This window comes from Molothrus aeneus, chromosome 3 (assembly GCF_037042795.1).
Source record: "Molothrus aeneus isolate 106 chromosome 3, BPBGC_Maene_1.0, whole genome shotgun sequence".
In the NCBI taxonomy this organism is placed as follows: domain Eukaryota; kingdom Metazoa; phylum Chordata; class Aves; order Passeriformes; family Icteridae; genus Molothrus; species Molothrus aeneus.
In genome coordinates, this window is record NC_089648.1 from 67,392,763 (window position 1) to 67,407,797 (window position 15,035).

At 39.7% G+C, this 15,035-nt stretch overlaps 1 long non-coding RNA gene across 1 annotated transcript; it reads left to right on the forward strand.

Moving 5' to 3' along the window:
* The first annotated feature begins 1,823 nt into the window (after positions 1-1,823).
* LOC136554019 (uncharacterized) lies at positions 1,824-9,267 on the forward strand. Its single transcript, XR_010783268.1, has 3 exons — positions 1,824-1,844; positions 7,201-7,310; positions 8,357-9,267. It is a non-coding gene; the product is annotated as an uncharacterized lncRNA (long non-coding RNA).
* Positions 9,268-15,035: the final 5,768 nt, after the last annotated feature.

The following is a 15,035-nucleotide window of genomic DNA, read 5'->3' on the forward strand; positions in this document are numbered from 1 at the left end:
ATTTCAATTTTGTCCCAAGTTATACTTGCTGCTAGCTAATAGGTGTTCTACAGGCCTGGATATCATGGTGATGGGCCATAAAAACTCCACTGCTGAAATTGACCATCACTTTAATGATGGGTGTGAAAATTGCTCCTCTCCAGCCACCAGGCAGTAGACCCATGAGCTCTCATGTCAGTTCCTTTCAGAAATGGGGTGAAGAAGATGCAGGGTCTTACATTCATTTTCTTGACTTCTGTTCTGTCCTTGTTCTGAATGCTGCTTTGCCCCACACTCCTGCCATTGTCTAAACTGACTTTGCTCCCATGATCAGTCAATGTACTCATTAAAATCTGAGGCAAAGTATTCACTTCAGAGCAGTAGTAAAGTGCAATTTATATTTTGCCAAGATTATCCTCCATTCCTCTGCACTTTTTATTGCATAGCACTACAGTCCTTTATTGTCTTTAGTTTACGGCAATGAAGAATCTTTTTTGTTGTTTGCTTTTCATATATTTTTGAAAGTCTAATTCAGCCTGACTTTTGGTAATTCTCACTTTGTCCTTCCTTTTCTTCATCCCTCAGATAACATTTCCTTTGTGCTTAAGCCTCTTTGCCATTTTGCAAATGTTTTGGGATTTGCTTGTAGTTATTTATTCAACCCTCTTCAGTAAAACTTTTTCTGCTTTCTTGAGACAAAGTCCACATACTTTAATCCTTTTCAATTCAAATAATTGTATTATCCTCAATATTTGAATTCCTCAGCCCCTGACTTCACAAATAAGTTCTCTGGTTTCTCAAAGCTTGTCTTTGTGAAACTGAGAATATTGTTTGCTTTTGGATCTTCTGCCAAATCAATTTTTACCTTACCAAATTGTTGTATATCTGTCAAAGCCCCCTTCTGTCATTGGTCAATGGCAATGCAATTACTATCATGCCTATATAGGTTTTCATATGCATTTGATTAATGAATGTAATACACTGAATGCAATTATGAATTTAATTCACAAATAAATATTTTAATTCACAAGATAAATGTTTTATCTTTATCTATGAAGTTTGCTTAGGAATACCTTTAGATCAGTTGTAGCTACATTCAATTTTTATTTGTACCTAATTTACTAAAGATATTACATTATTCAAACAAAATCTAAACCAGTTACAGCTGATCTTCAAAGTGGGACTGAAGAAAGAGAATTGGGTAATCCTGTTTTTTTCTTATTGGTATTAGTTTTTCAGTGTTCTAAAAACTTGTGTCAACCCTTACTTTTAGGCAATTAGAAAGAATATGGAAACTGTTGCTTGAGATGTCTTGTAGTTGTGTTCCTGAAAATGAAAAGGCTCACTTAAACTTCCCTGAGAAGATTGTGTTACTGAAAAAGAGAATTCACACATATGAGCAAAACTCACACTTTCTCCCCTTCCCCAGTCTCCAAAAGCCCCATGTCATACCAGTCATTTTAGTCCAGTGTAAAGGAAGTCAGTACACAAACTCAGGCCTTGCTCCTGCAAACATTTACACATTTACCTTTTAAACTAAAGTGGAGGTCAACAAAAGTACACAAATCTAAGAAGCAATTAATGTACAGAAGTATTAGCAGGCATGACAGAATGAGAGAGCCAGGCTTCTCTTAGCTCCTCTGGAAGGAAGGAATGGTAATTCACAATATTATCTACTGTTTTCTGTTACCAGGGTACAGAATAATCAGAACTGACCTTCAGAGAAGGGGTTCCAGGGAGGAAAATGAACTGTGCCCTTTCTCCTCATCTTTGATCTTGTCAAACCAGATTTTTTTTTCTGCTTATTTTTGCAATAGGAATTATGCCTGCCATGTGCTTTACCTTCTTCCCTCCATCTGCCCACGGTGAGAGACCAGCAGAAACATCACAAAGAATAAGATGTATAAGTTTAATTAATTAATTGTGTTGGCACAATTAATACTAATTAATTAATACTAATTAATACTAATACAACCAATACTAATACTGTAGTTTAATACTGAATGAACATATAAGAGATCTTTATTAAAAGTTTATGTGTCTCGTTTCCTTGATGTAGATTGTTAACAGTTCATATCCAAGACCTTTTCATTATCTCCTGATAAGCAGCTCAACTGACAAAGGTGCAGTAGGCAAAGAGAAAACAAATAATCTATTTAAAAAAACCCCAACTCCCAAAAGGTTATTATACTTTAAAGAAGAGAGGTTATTATACTTTAAAGCTCTAGCCTTTCAAATACCCAACCTGGACTGTATAGAAAACTTTGTTTGAAGGAACCAATCTGGGAAGGATGTGATGTAAACCACATGGAGTTTTGCTTACACAGAGCTACAAAGATGCATCTCTTTTTTCATGATCCCATATACAAGGCCTATGGTTGAAGCTGAAGGAATTCTTCTTGGGGACACAACACTGAAATGCATGTTTCTCCCAAGAGGACCTAGGTGTATCTAAAGTTCAGTTTAAAGTTATGTTCCTTTTATGTTCTGTTCCTTTTGTTTTCGCTTGTTCTGTCTTTGAGGTAAAGCAAGTTCATTTCTTTTAGATTTGATTGAGGAAAGCCAGGCTGACTCCTCTTTATGCCGGTTGCTTCTGCAGAGATTGATTGTGAGTGATTTATAATCAGCCTTCCACAGGGAAAATTTCATATATTTATCAGAAAATTAATGAAAACATATTTATATAGCTTGTAATTGCTTATATTGTTTCTAATTGCTCATTTATATAAAGAAGGGATTTACATTGGTTTTATTATCATCAATTTTAATAAACCTAAGCATAAAAAATCAGCAGTTAGGTCTTAAACTAATGAGATTTAAAAATATTAAAAAATAATGAGATTTCAGACATTAATAAATTAGGATTTGACCTCTGGGATATTTGTCAATGTGTACATTGAAAATTTCAAAACTCTAAAAATGAAGTGAAAAGAAAACTTGAGGCTATCACATGACTAGAAATACAAATCTTAAATTGAGACACTGAGTGATACTGATAGGATAAAAACAAAAAATGGCTCTTTATATGGCTTTGGGCACACTATTTCATCCAGAGCAAGAAAAAAGCTTTCTTATATAAAAGAGGAGTAGGTACCAGATTGAATATATAATTAGCTGATTTACAATTGAAATAATTTATTCTCCTCTATGTGACAGCATCATTTAAGTATCTCTGTAGTAGCATTCTCTGTAGACAATGCTAGAGCTAAGCTGCTGTCAGCATTTCAAAAATAAAACCTTTAAAACAAAGGTTGTGACTGATTTCTGAAAGTTTCTCTAAGATAAATTGTTGCAGAGAGCATTTTACTGGATGATATAAAAGGTGATCTGGCTGTTTTGGAGACTGGCAGGCAAAGCTATTACACAGTGTTGTGCATAACTGGAGCTGATCATAAAGCTCAACAAGTGCTGTCCAAAAATATCAGTTTTCATAACTGCAGCCTTTTTTTTCCTTTTTTTTTTCTTCCCTGTGGATCAGTAGTTCCTAATTAAACAGGAATCTACTTTGTGTCCTTCCTTTTCATAAATATTTCTTCATAGTTTAATACTGCCCCTCCCTCTGTGTTTTCAAAATACTAGCTAAGGTCTAACTTGCACAACTGCCTTTGATTGTAGCTTTGAATTTGTGCACCAGCTATGCCAACTGTGGTGGAAGACATACACTGAACTTTTATACTTACTGCTAACTGCAGGTGCAGGAGCCTTTTTGTCATTTGGTCAACAGGTTATCTCTCACCAGTGATTTCAGTCTCTGTGTGCAATTATATTATGGCATATATGCTGCCTGGTTATGAAAAGACATACCTTTAGCAATACCATCAGTTTAATTATAAGAATTTGATTTTTTATTAAACTTAGCATTTGGAGCTTATAACACAGAATCATAGAATCATAGCATAGTTTGGGTTGGAAGGGATCTTAAAGATGATCTAGTTCCAATGCCCTGTCAGTGGCAGGGACACTTTCCACTAGAGCTGGTTACTCAAAGCCCCATCCACCCTTTGTTGCATGAGGCATCCACAACTTCTCTGGACAACCTGTTCCAGTGCCTAACCACTCTCACAATAAAGAATTTCTTCCTAATAACTTATCTAAACCCATCCTCTGTCAGTTTGAAGCCATTCCCCCTTGTCCTGTCACTATAGACCCTTGTAAAAAGTGCCTCTCCAGCTCTCTTGCAGCCCCCTTTAGGCACTGGAAGGTGCTGTGTCCTTGGAAACTTCTCTTTTCCAGGCTGAACAACCCCAAATCTCCCAGCCTTCCTTCTCCTTCTCCTTCTCCTTCTCCTTCTCCTTCTCCTTCTCCTTCTCCTTCTCCTTCTCCTTCTCCTTCTCCTTCTCCTTCTCCTTCTCCTTCTCCTTCTCCTTCTCCTTCTCCTTCTCCTTCTCCTTCTCCTTCTCCTTCTCCTTCTCCTTCTTTCTCCTTCTCCTTCTTTCTCCTTCTCCTTCGTCTCCTTCTCTTCTTCATTTTCTTCTCCTCCTCCTTGTGGCCTCCTCTGGACTCCTGAAGGTGCACATCCCTCTCATATTGGGGGCCCCAGAAGTGGATGCAGTGTTCAAGGTGGGTCTTTGGAGAGCAGAGCAGAAGGGCAGAATGACCTGTCTTTACTGGCCACACTGCTTTGGATGAGCCCAGGGCAGAGCTGGCTCTCTGGGCTCTGAGCACACATTGCTGGATCAAGCTGAGCTTCTCATCCACCAACACCCCAAGTCCTTCTCCTCAGGGCTGCTCTCACCATTCTCCACCCAGCCTGTATTTGTTTTTGGGATCACCCCAATCCAGGTGCAGGACCTTGCACTTGGTCTTGTTAAATTTAATGAGGTTTGCACAGTCCCACCTCTTGAGCCTGCCAAGGTCCCTCTGGATGACATCCCTTCCCTCCAGTGTGTCCACTGCACCCACACAGCCTGGTGTCATTGGCAAACTGCTGAGGGTGCCCTTGATCCCAATGTGTGTCACTGACAAGGACGTTAAACAAAGCGCTGCTCCCAATACTGAGCCCTGAGGACACCACTTGTCACTGGTCTCCCCTTGGACATGGAGCCATCGACTGCAGCTCTGGGTGTGGCCATCCAGCCAATTCCTTATCCACCCAGTGGTCTGTCTGTCAAATCCATGTCTGTCCAGTTCAGAGACAAGGATATCATGTGGGACAGTGTCAAAACATAACCTGATTGTACGTATTAAAAAACTTTTTTTTTTTTCTTCTCCTACCTACCATCTCTTTGGTCTCTTCAATTCATGGGCCAACAAAGGCATCAAGGCTTTTCATCTGAAGAACTGTGCTGATTTAGATACTCTATAAACAAATTGTGGTCCACATAAACAATGGTAGGATATTGTACCAATTTTCTTAACTCATAGTTACCTGACATTGCTGGGGTGCAAGAGGTTGATAACTTCAAATTAGTTCTTCAAATTGTAAACATCATATATGCAAATATATATACTTCAGATTTCTGTGATCTAAAACAAAGCCTTAATTCAGACATACTCTTCAATGTCTAGTTTTATAAGGAAAATGGCAAGATTTAGACAGATAATTAAAAATTTATTTCTCTTTCTTGGTATCTATGTCTGTTTTTGTCAGGAAAATAATGTAATTCAGCATGCTAACACTGTTCATTTGACAGGATAACTGAAGTGATGAACTTTTTCTGTTTCTCAGTTTAATTTTCTAGCATAGTTGGGACACTAAACTTTCCATATTGGGTTTTACGTGGGAAACTATAAAGTATTATTTATATGGAACATCAGTAAGTTCTGCCCAGGTTCTGTCTGTTTCCTCTGCCTCAGTTCATTGGATCCAGATTTCTGCTTGTTTGCCTGTTGGTGTGTTCTTCTCATCTGTGTTTGAGTGCATTTATTTTGTGGACAGTTTTAAGACATTGATCGCACTGTGGCAAAAAGATTTGTGGAAAGGCTGATCAGTGTTTTCCTTTGGTCAAATAACTTTCAACTGCTTTCTTGGCTTTCAGAACAAAACATGTATTTGAACTCTTTGAAAAATGACAGTTTTGCTAGGAACTGTCTGAAGCAATTGCAGATACCACCAGAAAAATGAATCTCATTTAACTTTTACATATGCAATGCAGATGTTTATAACCAAGATGAGTCAGCCAGGGCTTCCCTTGGTGGTCAGTGTAGCAGAACAGGTAGGCTTAGGGCATGAATCACCCAACATATTTTAGACAAGGATTCATTAAATTTTCTAGGTACACCAAAGGATCTACTTGTTCTACTGGAAAAGTAAGTGGAAGTGTGGCAGTGAAACTATATGTCCAGTCTGGGAAGAGTGAGCAGAGAAATGAACCATCTGTGCAGGCATAGCAACGGTTTTATTACTTATTTTCAGGAACCCTATAAACTATGTTATAATAAATCATAGTCTATGGAATAATTTATTTTATTAATATGATTTATTTACACTGCTAAGAATTTTGCACATAGACTGGATGAAAAACTGCATAAAAGTCATGCCTTGCTGTTTCAGGGATTGAAAGACTGATGCATCTTTACTGGAGAGAAAATATTAAAAAGTTTCTTAGAAAACTTTTTTAAAATGGTAAGAAAGACCCCTGCTGAACATTGATCTGAGACCATTTGTCTTCCATCTTTACAGCACCAGCACTGGAATTTGCATTATCTAAGTTAGGATGTCTGCAGTTCTGATGTCTGCATCTGACTTGGAGTCAAAGCGGAGGTGGTAACTGACAAGCCCAGGGTTTATAGATGTGGCTCCATGAAAAACTCTGCTGTCAGCCTGCAACAGCTGACACTGCAACACCAGAGTACACTCATTCTCAGCCTGACACAACCCAGCCTCACCAAGTGTGATTGTACAGGGTGGAGTCACACCAAAAGGTGATGTCACCCTGTGCTAACTTGCACTGCAGAATGTGCAGAATTTTTCCATTAGAGGTATTAGGATCAGTTTCACACATTTCTCTGTTGCACAGTTTTTATTTTCTCTTTCTATTTAACAAAAATCCGTACTTTGCAACTTTCTGTCATCAGCACAAGATCTGTAAAAGGTAATGTACCTTGCATTTCTCATCCGCATATCTTTCATATACATGGAACTTAACCAAGTCCTTCTAAAATGATGACTCATGACAGGAAAAGAATGATTTAATTTTGAGGAGCTGGAAATAATAACACTATGGAATAATGTTTCTGGGCTTAAAAACCACTGCACCAGGAGGTGAAACTGTTTTGCAGGTCTTGTGTGACTAGCACTGGATGAAGAAATTCAGAGTGAAGAAAGCCACATAAATGAAATTGCATGCTGAAGAGGTGCTGGCCCTGGCCTTCTTCAAAGAGACACCAAAGTGAGAGCCACTCTGATGACAGATAAGCAAATAGCATTCATGCTCTAGAAGTTAGCAAGCCAGACAGTAGGCCATCAATTGGGCTGGAAAATCCACAGTGAACACAGTTGTTGTGCAGGTCTGCAAGATTATCAAGCATCTCCTACTTTCTTGAGATTATGAATCAGGGTGGTGCCTGGGGAACAGAGGAATCTGAAGCGGGGGATGATGAAGTTGTGGTAGGGAAATAGGTTGGGCGCATCCTGAGTCTGCATCCTCTGAATACAAATGGGCATATTTGTCCATGATGTAAACCTTGGCTGATCAAGGAAGATCTACAACACTCACAGGAAACATTTTTCTTTGACTGTTTTTTTATTGAAGGGTGGATAGTAAAACTTGGCCTTTTCTTCCCAAACACAGAAATCAAAAAGAAGAGATCCAACTTTTGGTTTAGCAAATGCAATATGAATGTCATTGATTTTCTTAAAATTCAGAAGCCACACACTCTATTAATCCTGGTCTGAGTGAAATAAGCATGCCATTGTGACTGTGGTGTACTTTTAGTTCAGGTTTTGTGAGGCCTGCTTTAAGCAATAGGAAAAGCATGGTAGTAGATTGGTAAATTGAGTAGGCAAACATCTGGTCAGTTTCTATGGCATTGTTTGGTTAAGGGAAACACAGGATCCCTTCAGAATTGTGTTCTCAGGAGGATTATTTGCTGATAGTCAGTTTTCCCATTATTGACCTTGGAAACAATAATTGGTTTCAAATTAACTACATTCATTACTGAATTCTCCTTGGTTTGAGGTCAGAGTCCAGAGGCTAGAGAAGGGTTTGGAAATATCCAGGAGTACAGAACACACTTTGGAAGCAAAAAGAACATGCAGCACCGATGCAGGGTACTTCTGGGGAATGCTCCTTTTGCTGCCACCTACACGATCTCAGTGTACACATCTAGGAAGGGATCTGCAGAACAAAAGACCTTCCAAACCAAAATACGAATGTGTATCCACTCGCTGCTCGGCCAGAACACTCTCTCTGAATTCCCTCCCCCTCTCTTCCAGCCCTTCGAAATTCATCACTCCAGGCCCTGCTCTTTTCGAGCCGCCAGGGAGCTCGGCGCCTTTGCCAGGGAGCGCAGTGCCAGAGGACGAGCGGCAGGAACCCCCCTGCCTGTGCTCAGCCAGGGAGGACGAGCTTGGGCTCGATCATCTCAGAGGCCTTTTCCAATCGAATTGATGCTGTGTGATTCCGTGACAAGTAAAGGACAAGGCAGACGGGGCTGTCCGGAGTTAGAGAGGGAGCGCATGGCTGTTAAGGGCAGCTAGGATTGAGGAGGGGACTGCGAACTGAGGACCAGGGTGTGTGACGTGTGGTCAAGTTCGTGTTGTACAAGGACGTGTGGCCAAGCTTTAAATTAAAGTGTTTGTACAGAAAGGTCTGTTTTTCAGTCGGCATTGTCATTACACAGCAAAGCTATTCTTATGCTAAACGAAACGGCCGGGGTTTGGTTGCTGCTAACATTAGCGTATGGGCACTCTGCACACCGGTAATGCACTCTGCAGTTTTCCATGCTCAGGGAGAAAAGCTGAACTGGTATGGTAGAACAACTTCACAGGAAGTTCATTTTGCAATTTAAATATCCTCATTGAAAGCAAGCAAACAAAGAAGCAATGAGCGAGTATGTATGTGCTCGAGAATTCCTCAACGCTTTTTGGCTTGATAGATGAATGGGCCAAACCTGCCTTTTCCCAGTGAGGTTTGTGTGCAGGTACTCAGAGTTTCGCTGGTTTCCCTGGCTGCGTAACCAGGCTGGTAAGGAACGTGGCGAGAGCTGCTGTTCTCAGGGCAGACGGGGAATTACAGCTCTGCAGCCATGGACATTTGAGAAATTCCAAGGAGGAATTTGAGCCTGAGGGAAAGCTTGTTTCTTTTGCTCCACGACTCCTCAACTTGTCTAAAGAGCTGATTGATAACAGATGCACCTATCTGCCTTTCTGGTTTTATTGAAGCATGTTGTTTTTCTGCAACAGGATTTTCTCCTGTGATCTCCCCAGGATATTTCTCCCTTTACTGTGTATACTCATGGTCAGCATTCTTTGTGGAATAAAGAGGCTCTGGAAGTCTATTATCTCTTGTTTAACCCGTTTTCTCCCTTAATCTGCATCCATCCTTCAGCAATTATGGAGAATGCAGTTTTCTAGGAGCTTCCATCAAAGGAGAGATTGTTAGATTTTCTTAGTAACAGGAAAGAGAAGGAATTTGGAAATTCCTGAAACTTCTTTCCCTGCAGGAATTCCCTTTGCAAACAGCTTGCTGGGGTAAAGGCATTGCTGCAGGGAAGCTAAATTGCTGGGGATTGCCTGTGAGTCCTATGAAAGGGGGAACTGATGTAGTGGATCTTAAAGCAGGAGGACTGGAACAGCATAGTCAGTGTCAAACTCAGGACAGGAAGCAGTGGTTATGTGCCCAGGATTGTAATGTCCCCAGCAGTGACAAAGGCCCAGGTACACACAGCTGCAGGTTCCCAACCATATGTACCAGGATGACCCAAGGGCATATCCTCATGGAGTGAAAAAAGCTTAGGAACATAAGGAAATTATGTGGAGGGATTAAAAACTACCCAGAAGGATGAAAGGGCCATTTTTCTATACGTAGAATATATATTCTGAGGAAATCAGATTTTTTCCCCTTGTCTGCAAGCTGAAAAAAAATCCAGCTACCACTAAAGCCTTCCTTTCTTATGCTAAGAGACAGAAGAAAAGAAAAGGCTGTTCCTTTCAAGTGAAAAAAAAGTCAAGTTCAAGCATCTGCACAAAGGAAAAATCATACATTTTAAAGTAATATGCAGTAGGACATCCTTGAGCTCCTATCCCCTTTCCTTGATGTACTTGACTCTTTGTAAAGCTGTCTCTAATCCCACCCTGTTTCAAAAAAACCCATGTCTCTCTACACTGAAGCCTGCTCTGCCTTAACCCTCTGCACTCTGCTTGCTCTTCAGAGCTGGGGGTTTTGATCCGTTTCAAATGTGAGCTGTTTGGGGGGATTACATCATTCAGGCAACACAAAAGCTGAATTTCCACATCAGTTTTGTGGTGGAAATATGGATAGAGATGACAAAAGTTAACACTTTGATTGCTATAGAGAATGTATTTGTTATAGGTTCAAGACTGTAAATAAAAAGCCACTCAGAACTATGGCATCACTATGGAGGTTCACCAGCAGAGCTTACTCTCTGCAGTGTCCTCTCATAACCTTGTCATGATGATACACCAATCAAAAGCAAATAGATTAAGGATCAGTAATCAATCTATAGGCCATAGAAAAGTAAATGATAAACCCTTCTTAGAGGCCTTGTTGTACCAGAGAAACTAGATACAAAGAGTTTTGGTTTCTTAGAATTACATTCAACTTTAATAGAAACTGCAGTTATTAATGGGCTGTCACATAATTGTACAGAATGACTTGAGCAAGACTCTACCAAAAGCTCTGGGTGAGCCCAGTTCAGTCAGGTGTTAAATATGATTAACTGCAGTAGCTTTGGGTGGCTTAACATTTTATTTCCAACACTCAGTTTCTTACAGTGCCATAATACACAAGGCAATCTGAAGATAACATGGCTATAGATTTTTTTTAAATGACACAAGAGCATTTAATGGAAAACATTAGTATTAAAAATAAAGCAAGAGTATGTGTGATTATTAACAATATATAAGATAATGTAATAAGCATAATACAAAAGTAGCATTCTTAGTATGAGAGTAGGGTGGTTAATTTTGCCAGATGATAATATGGGGATTATGCAAAGGTGGAAAACATTCTGAATACATGCCACACACAGCTCAGGAGCTACATTGGTTCAAAAAACTATAGAGACAACAAACTCCTTATTCTCTGTATTGTGTGGTAAATTTCTCAGAGTCACAACGGGATTTGAGAGAAACCTGAAGTCCGTCAGTGAAACAACAGAGTGCCTTCCTGTCAAACCCTACCTCCAATGCAACTTCTTTCAAGCCACAAATTTGGCTTCTGAGCACTGGGTTTGTTCAGCTCTTCCGGGGCTCGTGCTCCCTCCTGTACTGATTGTCTCACGGTATGTGAGACTTTATGCAAATGACTCCAAGGTATTTGTGTCTGTGCGGGACACACCTAGGACTGGTTGCTGAGTATTTCTGCATTTTCTGCATAAATGCAGTAGCAGTAGCAGACAGGCATCTCACTGAGGTAGTGTGAAGGCAGGGTCTGCAGTCCCTGTACAGCACTGCCACACATTTATCTGCTTGAACTCAGGGCAGTGAGTTCATATGAACAGAACATGTGAAATGCTCTGGACCAGGAGTTGACATGGTGTGTTTTGGAAAAAAAAAAGGGATATACCACTCCCCTATTTTTTATCAACAAGGGTGATGGTGCAAGGTGGCCTCTACCAAACAAGAGAGGGCAAGGATAATAGGACCTGCTTCAGCCTTTCTGCCCACAGTACCAAACGGTCCCATTGTTTTGAGCTGCTGAGCAGCTGGGAGTCATGTTTTGTCACATATTTTCTGAGACAGGGTGTACTTCAAGTTTGCTTTGTGTCTTGACTTTCAGTAGGAAGTGCTGGTTTTTTGTTTCAGGGATAGTTTGTCTTCAGGGTTCTTTTCAGAGGTTTCTTATTCCTGAGCTGGGAAACACACATCTTCCATCAAACTCTCTCTTACACAAGGTTATTCTAAAGGAAAAGAAGGGAAGGGTAGCCATAATCCCATTAACTCCAGCCAGATTGCATAATTATTATGGCCGTCAATGGCTGTCCCAGAATTTGCCCCTACTCTGGGATACCCTTATACAATTCACTACTGGGAGATCAGCTCCTGCCACTTTTTGGTACTTGCCTGTCCAAATGTTTTTATTCCAGTAATTGGAATCTTGGCTAGAAATAGTAGGTGGATTGAGGTCTTAATGTGCAATATTAAGTCTCATCTAAAGTTTTTTAATGCTGCATCTAAGTTATTTAAATAAAGAAATTAAATGTTTCGCTTTCATATGCTGGTACTGCTATTTTTATATTAGCAGGCTATTTCTTTATATATATATCTACACACACACACACACACACACACACACACACACACACATATATATATATATTTTAATTACAGTGGAGCTTTCAGAACGACTTCAGCTTCAAATCCTATGACTAAAAAAGATATCTGAATTTGCTGTTCTCATGCAGAAATTGTCCCACAGTATCAAATTATGTGATTTGGATTTGTTATAAGATTACAAAGAAGAAACCTCCTGCCAAGATCAGAGTGCTGCAAAATATTTGCATTCCTAAGACATTGTGGATTGCCTAGGTGGAGCTTCTAGCAAGTATTAAGCCACTTCTGAACTCTCTAACTCTGATGCTGCCTTTGGGGAGACTGTCATTCAATTCTTAACTCTGTTAGAAATTCGGGTGGCTAACAGGCACAGCATGAGATTGCTTGCCCACCATGGGCACTGGCAAGTGCTCAAATATGCATTATTGCCTGCAGGTTTTGGTTCTCCAGATCTACTGTGCTTGTCCACAGCTTCACAACTCAGCAGGACAGTAAGTTCTGAGGACTGTGTAATTCAGGCAAAGGGGAGAGCAGACCTTAACAGTGGCGTGTAAATATGCAGAAGGCATGGTACTAAAATGCACCTGAAGGTTACACCCACAAACTGAATGCACTGATAGAAGCATCCAAGCAGGTAAGCAGCCTTGTTACCCATGTTAATGTAATCTCATGATTAGAAAAAGGTAATAATTTTATGTGTTATGTATTGATGCATTCTATATATATTTGCATATAGCAATGAATTCTGGCTAGGTTTCTTAAGGAAGATACTTTTTAAATAAGGGGTATAATTTTGAAACATATTGTGTAATAAATGAAATGTTGTGATTGAAGGAATTTAATATCAGAAACTATCAATTTATTCTGCTGTTTTACTTGGTTTCAAGTTGTATCCTTTCAAATTGCCACCAAAGGGCATTCAGGAGACCTGGCTACAGCTGGGGGCTATAAGCACCCTTGAGTGTGGCACATTCCATGTCACACAGCATGGGAACAACAAAATAACTTACAGCCCAACCCTCCCAGCTATCCTGCAGCTTCACTTGGCCCTGCTCAGTAGTTTTTGTTTTCCTTTTGTTTTATTTGGCTAATAAAGACATCCTAAAACTATTTAAAAATTGTACTATTTTACATTGCAGTGCAATTAGATAATATTAAATTAAAATGGCCTTATGAGATGATAGATAAAGATGCTAATTTTGTATGTTTATATATTTGGCCAGGATGCAACACTACTTCATGCTGTAGATTATGATAAAATTGTTCTTTGTATTAGAGAGAAATTTATAGGAATATCCCATCGGTGAAAAAAACCGCTTTAGAATGCTATAAATATGCTTGCACAGAGGGGTTACCTGCTTAGCATTATTGATTTTTCCAATCAATAGAGCAAGTATATTACACAAGGCTGTGTGCAGTCAAGGCTTTAGCATGGTTTAGATCTGTTTACACTGGTTTAGCTGTCAGCAGGGCTGCAGATGGATGTTTCCTTCCCAACACAGCTGGAACTGATGAAGATCCAGCACCTGGTTGCTTGTCGCCATCCTGCAGCAGGTTACTGCACCCACACCTGTTGTGTAGGTGCTCCTTGGCTCATCCCCTTGGATACTTCACTGGAGGTTGCCTGCCAGCCTTGCTGGCAGCAGGGACTTGTTTGGGGTCAGTCTGGCAGAACTGTGGTGGTTAAGTGGCCTTTTGCAAATGGTCAGTGATAAAGGGCTGGGGAGAAATAATGACTGTGAATGGAGCAAGTGTTTGCAAACTTAATTTGTGCTTCTGGTGTAAATGTATAGTCATAAAGCAAACGGATAAAAATAGCTCTAAGTCGATGTGAGAGAAACCACACACAAAAACTGAACTTGTTTGGTTAATAGTGCATGAAATAAGTCCATATAGCTTCTGTATGTAGGAAAGAGGTCCTGAAAGGATTTTACGTGACTTGCCTGCTGAAAGCTCTGCAGTGGTCAGGGCACAACAGCACTTAGATCTGCATTTTACACATGACCAGTTTGAGCTGGGAAATCAAATTTCCCATATTCTGAGGCTTTCTTCCATATTTTATCTTTATTTCCAGTATTGTTTCTCATATATGTGTCCAGAACTTCTCTATTAGCCCCTTTCTCTATGAAAATGTATGATATGCTCTGCTGCCTGAACAACAGGAGCTACAGTCACTGTATATTATTTCCTCATCAGTAATTTACCAAATTTACTCCTCTATTTTCAGTTTACCCATAATTTGTATGACCATCAGAATGCTTTCAGACATTAAGTTCTTCTGAAACGTATTTTTGACACTAGATGGATTTTTCTACTATTTCAGGGACCTGACACATTTTCAATGCAATCCAAATTATTGCCAGTCATAAAAAAATTCATTAGGAATGCTACTGAGTTCAGCACATGTCTTTGTCTTTCTTCCATCTAGGTCATGTCAAGGTGAATTTGCATCTGGCTTTTTTTTTCTTTCCTCCCCTCACTTTTAGTGTGTTTTGGAAGGGATAAGCATGACATGTGGAATCAATATTCAAATAATATAAAGGAAAAGAGATTATACAGAAAAGAAAGCATGCAATTTTATCAGGTTTTAGAATTTTATCAGGTATCATGTTACTTGCACTGTGCCAAAACCAGTTCTTTTTGCATCTGAATTCAGATC